The sequence below is a fragment of the Condylura cristata genome, unplaced genomic scaffold (assembly GCF_000260355.1).
Source record: "Condylura cristata isolate star-nosed mole 26May11 unplaced genomic scaffold, ConCri1.0 scaffold00020, whole genome shotgun sequence".
NCBI lineage: Eukaryota > Metazoa > Chordata > Mammalia > Eulipotyphla > Talpidae > Condylura > Condylura cristata.
In genome coordinates this window covers 2,281,119-2,287,831 of record NW_004567121.1, presented here as the reverse complement: position 1 = coordinate 2,287,831, position 6,713 = coordinate 2,281,119, and the positions used below count along the sequence as shown (strand labels likewise).

The following is a 6,713-nucleotide window of genomic DNA, read 5'->3' as shown; positions in this document are numbered from 1 at the left end:
TACTGGAGAAAGGCCCTATGAATGCAGGGAGTGTGGGAGAGCCTTTGGTCAGATTTCATCCCTTATCAAACACCAGAGAACTCATACTGGAGAAAAGCCCTATGAGTGCAGCGAATGTGGGAGAACCTTCAGCCAGAGTTCATCTCTTGTTCTACATTACAGATTTCACACTGGAGAGAAACCCTACAAATGTAACGAATGTGGGAGAGCCTTTGGTCACACTTCATCCCTTATTAAGCACCAGAGAACTCATACTGGAGAGAAGCCTTATGAATGCAGGGAGTGTGGGAGAACCTTCAGCCAGAGTTCCTCTCTCATTGTACATTATAGGTTTCATACTGGAGAGAGACCCTACAAATGTAATAAATGTGGGAGAGCCTTCAGCCAGAGTTCATCCCTCACTCAGCATTATAGATTTCATACTGGAGAGAAGCCCTACAGATGTAATGAGTGTGGGAGAGGCTTTGCACATACTGCATCTCTTACTAAACATCAGAAAAGCCATGCTGGGAAAAAAGGTCTATGAACTCAGCCAATTCAGGAAGGCTTTCCTCTGGAGTAGATGTATCACTAATTCTGCAGAAAACATATTAAACAGAGACTATATAAAGGTAAAGTGTGCAGGAAGGCCAGGTTGGAGGAAACATCCTGTTCAGCCGTACAGAGTATTTACTAAAGAGATGTGCAGTCATTGTCGCTAAAGAGGGTGAGTCTTCTCTCATACTTCCTCCCTATCAGACACTAGGGATTTGTCCTTGTGAGAAAGTTGGTGAATGTAATGAATTTGAAAATTCCTTAGTAAGAGGACACACATAATTCATATACAACTAATACAGTGGAGAAACTTTATCAATATAATAAGTATAACAACCTTTAGTCACATGATGTTCCTAAAAAAAAAATCACACTGCTGAGAATTCTTGATAGTGTGGCACAAGCTCTTAGTAATACTTTTTCTGTTACTAAGTATCAAGAACAAACACTGAAGAGAAAATCTTTAAAAACACTAAATGAGGAAGACATTGAGTCAGAGCTATCCTGTATTAGGCACTAGAATTCCTCCTATAAAAAATTTTTGTGAATATGGTGAATGTAGGCGAGTTCTCAGCCAAACCACCCCCTTTATAAACATCAGCAATTTCACTGTACTAGATAGAGATCTTGGCAATGTAATGCAGTGGGAAAATCTTCATGGATGTTCCACCCATTCGCACATTAGAGAATTTGTACTTTACATTTAGTGAAACTGGAAAACCCCACCTGTATAATTTATATCTCAACATACAATAAGGCTTTAACCCAAAGAGAAAACTTGGGATTTTAGTATACATGAAGAAAGTTTATTTCACTTTTGAAAATCATGAATCTAGAGAAGAAACTAAGAAACCATCCAGCCAGGTGATTATCTATCAGGCAGTTATATTTTTATAAGTATACTTTTTGGCTTTTCTCCCTATTGTTATTTATGAAGTGAGGGTGTTCTTGTGTGGGTGAAGAGATTGAGACTGAGAATGATAGAGAAATGCCAGTGATCTAGGCCAACCATATTTTAGAGCTAGGGAAACACCTTCAGAAATTGCCTTGGCCTGCAGACCTAGCTGGGCTGGGTCTCTTTCCTCCTGGTTCACAGCTGTAGTTAAGACATTAAGAGATTGAGGCATTCTCTGTGTAAAAGTCCCATGAACTCATTTCTCTGTAACAAGTCTTACCTTTCCCTAAAAGGCAATGAGTAGTGTTTTTAAGTTTGAGCAAAAAGCAATTTTTATTAGACCTTTATGCTACTAGATTTTGATTTTTTAAAGAAAAATGAAAAACATTTAAACATTAAAAGCATACAAATATGGGTATTATAAATAAAAGCAAAACCTAAAAACATTATTGTAGATGATATAGCCAGATGCTAAGGACATATATTGTTCCATTCATATGAAATGTACAGAAAAGGCAAATCTTCAGACACAAAAATAGATTAGTGGTGGCCTGGTGTTAGGAGTAGTGACTGTAGTTAGCAATCAGGAGTAGCTACAGATGTTACCAGAGTACTATTAGGTTGATAGAAATGCTCTAAAAGAGGATTGTGGTGATGGTTGAGAAATTTGACAAACTTACTAAAAATCACTGTATTGTGCACATAAGTGGGTGAATTTTATGATATACAACAAAAGCTTTTAGAAATCGAGTACATAGACCTACCAACTATTGCTAAACGAATTTTATTCTCATCTGTTACTTTTGTGTGCCCTTTTCTATAATAGTTGTTTTCTGTTAGTTACTGGTCTTAGTTCATATCATATTAGTTCTAAAATTTATGTGGAAAAGCAAAGACCAGGAGCATCCACATACTGTCATTCTGGAAGAAGTGGAAATCCCACTGAATGCCAAACTATGCTTTTGTTGGTTGCTTCAGTGAGCAGGGCTATTGTCTCTGCTCTACTGAAGTTGAGAGACAGCCACTACACAGTGTGCTGGTTGGGCTGGTTACAACCCGCGAGTACAGGTCATGCGCACTGCAGTTTCATCAACAGTGGCCAACGGACTTCTGTGAATTTGGAGAAGGAGGAGAAGCAGTCTCTGCAAAACAAAGTATTTTATTCATAGTGTCTTTATGTGTCATGTTTGTTTAATATGTTGAAATTGCGTATTTCCCCCTAACAACAACAAATAAAACTACAGAAAAATATATTCCTGATGAACTTAGATGTAAAAGTCCTCAAAAAGTCCTTAGCAAGGGCCTGCTTGGTGGCATAGGTGTTAAGTCTCAGGAGCTGACCCACACAGCGTAGTAAACCTCTCCTGTCTCACCCACTGCCCCCCTCAGCAATGTATTTCACCTGTTCTGCTCCCCACTCTGTCTCTGGTCAATTCTCACCTTCCATATCTCTGGCCATACCTCTACCCAGTTTTGTATGTATAAATACAGTAAATCTTAAAAAAAATCTTGGCAAGCCAAATTCAACAATGCATTAAAAGGATCAAACATGACCGAGAGGGATTTATTTTATTTTAGAAATGCAAAGATGTTTCAACATAGGAAAATTGATCATTATACTTCACCTCATTAATAAATGGAAAGATAAGATTCACATATGTGTGTATGTGTAGAAAGCAGTCAATAAAATTCAACATCCGGGCCCTCCCTGGTGGTGCAGTAGGTTAAAGCACAGCACTAAGAAGCTAAAGCCACTTCAGCATGAGTTCCATCCCCGCCCTGGAGGTGATCCACATGGTGCAGCAGACCTCTCCTGACCTGCCCGCTGCTCTCCTCAGCAGTGGACTTTGTCCATCTGCCTGTTCTGCTCCCCACTCTGTCTCTAGTGAATCCTCCCACTGCTCCTGCACCTCTGCCCTGTATCCCAGTTCTGTATGTATAAATAAATCTTTCCCAAAAAATTCAACATCAATTTATGATGGAAAAAAAACCTTCAAAATGGAGATAGAATACACCTTACCATTTAAGTCCTAGACCAGGTCTGTGATGAGAGCAGTCCTGATTATCTGAGCAAGGCCTGTCTTACAGATGTTAAGGGGACAGACTAGAAGAAGCCAGACCTCTCTAAAGAATAGTGTTACAGTATGGCTAGGGGATGTAGAGGCCTGAACAAAGGAGAGGTAGATAGATAGACTGATTTTATTTTTTTAAGATTTATTTACTTATTCATACAGAACTGGGGTACAGGCCAGAGATGCGGAGGGTGAGAGGCTTCACCAGAGACAGAGTGGGGAGCAGAACAGGCAGATGGATGAAGTACACTGCTGAGGGGAGCAGCCGGAGGGCAGGAGAGGTCTGCCACACCATGTGGGCACTCCTGGGGCAGGCGGGGATCGAACTCATGCTGAAGTGGCTTTAGCTTCTCAGTGCTGTGCTTTAACCCACTGTGCCACCAGGGTGGGCCAAGGTAGACTGATTGTAAAGAAAATTTAGAGTGTGGCAGCTGGTTGGATGTGAGAAGGAAGTGATCTGGTGTCAGCTGAAAATTACAGATTCTAGTAGGCCAATGTCAAAAGGAAAGATATCAGGGACAGGCAGGGCCACTCAAGTTCTTCTGAAGAAGTTCCATTTCTACCTAATTACCTTGCGCCACCAATGATATCAACATTTTTTTTCTCATTTGTCCATCCTCTCACCATTTTGGTTTCAGAGGAAGAGAACAGATACGCTACCAGCCATGGTTCCCAAGGAATTCACGCCCACTATCCATCAAGGTTTGAGGAGGAAGAAGACTTATTACTGGGCACTTGCTGTGCCATTCTGGCCATCAGTGCCGCTCTGAGTGGTGGTTTAAGTGAAACAGATTGAAAGGATAAAGCCACCTGATATAATGGGTGGCTTCCCCCAAAGTCCTAAGTACGATCTGTAAAGCAATCTTCCGGGCACCTTCTTTGGTTGCGGACGGCCTCCAGAAAACTACGGTTTTAACATTCAATCGTTTCCCCATTTCTTTTAGGTCCCTAGTTACTCCCCTTTCTGAAACAGGAGAAAGTTAGCTGAAACGGGGGGCAGTGGGAGAAAGCGGAGCAGACAGCCATAGAATGGCAGTCAGGAGCGAGGAGTGACCAGCCAGTTATCTCCCGGGCGCCTTCTAAGACGCACGCGCCTGGAGACCCTCCGGGGACCCTCATTTAACAGATTCTCTTGGCTCCTCTTTAACAAATTTCCAGGGACTTCAATCGGAAAGCCCCAAATCAGGGTATGGGACCTAGACAAAAGAAGGCACCTGAAGATGGGTGTTGCTTCCAGGTCTTAGCCCATCGGGGCAGTAGGGTGAAATTCCACCCCCCTGGCTGTGTCGCGGGACCACTCCCGGCTAACAGCGACGCCTGCGCCAATCTCACTAGGGCGCAGGCGCAGCCGTATCTGCGCCGGAAGACCCGCCCCTGACCACTCAGCCGCTGACCCAGCGGGGGACAGTCTGCGCAGGCTCGCCCAGTGCCCGGGAGGCGGGGCTGAAGTGGGCTGGGAGTGAGTGTCCCCGCACTCTCAAGAGTTTGGAAGCCCGAGGATGGCAATCCTGCGCTGGGCACCGCCCCCGGCGCCCTTGCAGAGTTGGGGGTGTCCCTCCACTGCGTGCCTGCAAGAGGCTGTGGACACCTGGAACTGGGCGGCAAAATAGCAGGATCTGACCCTGTCCCTGTAAGGCTGTCCTCGGGGACCGCCTGTCTCAGGGCAGCAGAGGAGCGCGGGGACATCGAGGTGGCCGGTGTGCCTGCGCCCTGCCTCCTGGTCATGGTCCCTGCGGGCTTGCAGAGCGCGCCCTCCAGTGGGATAGAAGCCCCGCGCCGCCGGGCAGCCGCGACCTGCACGGGGCTTAGGGTCTGACAGCCTTACATTGGCCCTGCTGGGCAGCTGGATATCGGGACCAGAGTGGGAATGCCCCTGTCAGCCAGCTCGCTCCCCGCTTCCTGAAGCCTCAGGAGCCCCGAGAAGACCACAGGGTCTGTGCTGAAGGACTGAGATTTGGACCTAGTGAAAGGACGTCGCCTTTAGCCCCAGCTATGGACTCCACAGGATCAGGTTTGCTCTCAAGGGTGCAGAGGGCCAGAATCCCTCCCAAGGAGTTCCTATGGGGCCTGGGAGGAAGAGGACCCTAGAAAGAGGCCTGGGAACCCCACTGGAGAGGCAGAGTGTGCAACTACTTTCCTTGGCCCAGCAGTGTGAAGTCCCAGCATCCTGAGAACAAAGTGGAAGTGGAAGGGATGGCCAGGACAGGCCCCACAGACCTGCCCTGCAGAGGAGAGGGCACGGGGCAGGGGAGGATCTCTTGCTGCAGTGGCAGGGAGACAGCAAGCCTCTGAGAGGAGCAGGCTTAGGGGGGCTCCCTGGAGCCTTGCCACCCATTTGCTTCATTAAGCAATGATCTTCTTCTAGCTCTTCTAACCTCCTGCCTACCCCCACCCCCTCGTTGCTGGGGACAGGGCAGCCCAGGTGACCCAGGAGGTTTGAAGCCACTCTTTCCGAAGTTAGAATTTGCAGCCCTCCCCAAGCAGACATTTGAACCTGACTCTTCATTCTCCTTCACAGCCCAAAGTCACAGAACTGGCTTCTGGCAGAGCTGGGTCCAATCTTTGGGACTCCCGCACCTGCTCTTGCCCCTGTAGGTGCTTGCTGCTGTGTGGCCTGTAGGCCAGCAGCCCTAGCAGCACCTGTGAGCTCCGGGAAGGCAGGTCCTCGGGCCCCTCCTCCCATGCACTGGACCAGAGTCCCTGAGGCAGGATCCTCAGGCATCCATTGCCCACTGCCCAGTGGAGTGAGAGGTGCCAGCTGCACTGTACTCTGCCACCTCCCCTCGCCTGCTCTTACGCACTTCTCTGGCACGGTTGGGAGTAGTTTTGTTTCAAAGGTCCAATGTTTACAAAGTCCTAGAACAGGGGACTCTCAGAAAACACCACAGAGGGGTAAGGGTGCTTGGGAAGAGGGATTGCGGCTTCTCAGGAAGAGCTGGACTGTGTCCCTGCCTGTGGCTTATGGGCCTTGTTTGGTACTGTTACCCTGGCTGTGCCTGCAGGCTGGACTTTCAGTTCCCTGAAGGTCTTCTCTGTGTTTATACTTTCAAAAGCCTCGGGAGGGCCTACATTTTGGAAGTGCAGAGTAGCGAGCCTATGGGCACACTGAGACAGCAGTGGGGGGGTGTTTCTCTCCGGTGGGTGCAGTTAGGGCTGCCCCTGAGCTCCCTCTGTCCCCAAACCACAGAGTCTGTGCAGGCACCTCTAGCTGG

The 6,713-nt window shown here is 47.3% G+C and overlaps 1 protein-coding gene across 2 annotated transcripts in view; it reads left to right on the top strand.

Annotated features, from left to right (window-relative positions):
* Positions 1–6,713, top strand: part of ZNF514 (zinc finger protein 514) — a 24,243-nt gene that overhangs the window by 11,698 nt on the left and 5,832 nt on the right. The window lies entirely within an intron of this gene.